This window comes from Etheostoma cragini, chromosome 11 (genome assembly GCF_013103735.1).
Source record: "Etheostoma cragini isolate CJK2018 chromosome 11, CSU_Ecrag_1.0, whole genome shotgun sequence".
NCBI lineage: Eukaryota > Metazoa > Chordata > Actinopteri > Perciformes > Percidae > Etheostoma > Etheostoma cragini.
In genome coordinates this window covers 818,224-819,689 of record NC_048417.1, presented here as the reverse complement: position 1 = coordinate 819,689, position 1,466 = coordinate 818,224, and positions in this window count along the sequence as shown.

The following is a 1,466-nucleotide window of genomic DNA, read 5'->3' as shown; positions in this document are numbered from 1 at the left end:
CACACACACACACACACACACACGTACTGACACACACAGCCGAAGTTTCCCAACCTGATGGAAACTCCCCTCCCTCACCGCCTGCTGTAACGCTCCTTGTTGTGTGTCACGTCTGTGTTCAGCTGCTGCTTTTGTTTCAGCAGCGACTCAGTGCTCGGATTGTCTTTGAACGCAGCATCGCGGCTGCAGACCCTGACCCTGCAGTCACGGTCCCTCCTCGATGGGCAGATGTGGGGGCGCATGCTCGGATTTAAACGGTTTACGGCATTGATCAGTGATCGCTCGGACCCTAGCTTGCGTTGTGTTGACATTTTAAGAACGACAACAAGGTGTGAAAGTGATTCTGCGGACTCATTTCCGGTCAGCTCAGCGCGGCCTCAGTCCGGCCGGGGGGATCACGCTGGGAAAACAACTTGTTGTTACATGTTGAACCCGCTTAGTGGATCCGAGTCATAGTCATATCTTTCCTTTGTCACTCGCTTCCTGTTCCAAGCTGCTGCCCTATGAAGCACAAAGATATATTTTTGGACTAGTCTGGGAGAAAATGGCGAGTCATGGTTAGACAACACGCTGAGTCAGAGTCACAACCGCTCGTTCTGGTCTCTGGTCTCTGGTCCGGTTAAGCTCCGGCCAGCAGATCACAAAGATCACATCAACAACATAGGCCTGTACTGTGGGAGGCGGGCACGCACACGCACACACGCACACACGCACACACGCACGCACACGCACACACACACACACACGCACACGCACACGCACACACACACGCACACACGCACACACACACACACACACACCAACATAACTAGGCCGCCGCTTACTAACCAGAGGCAATGTCTGTGTTCTATTTCTCTCCGTTTCTGTTTCTCTCCGTTTCTATTTCTCTCCGTTTCTGTTTCTCTCCGTTTCTATTTCTCTCCGTTTCTCTCCACTTTGTTTCTATCCATTTCTTTCAGTCAGAGGACCAGCAGTAGGGCAGATGCGTATATATATATATATGTGTGTGTGTGATTGATTGTTTGTTTGTGTGTGTGTGTATCCATCCTGAAAAGTACACACTGAGTTGTACACCCTGCAGGAGAAATCCCCTTTTATGGCCATAAGCGGCCTGAGCAGCCAGACCTGGACCCTGTCTAGGGGACTCAGGTGCTGCTGGTGGAGCCAGAGACCGGGTCATCACAGAGGGTTTTAGACCGAGCTACGTCACGCCCTTGGTCACGTGGAAACCTTCAGAAGGGAAGTCTAAAAACCTCCACCTGTTCACGGAGTAACAGAAAGTACTGGGCTTCACTTTAATCAGTCTTTCTCTCTTTCAACCAATGTGGTCATGGTGGGTGGGTGTGTGTCTGAGTGTGTGTGTTTGTGTGTGTGTGTGTGTGTGAGAGAGTGAGTGTGTCTGAGTGAGTTTGTGTCTCAGAGTGAGTGTGTTTGTTTGTGTGTGTGTGTGTCTCTGAGTGTGTGTG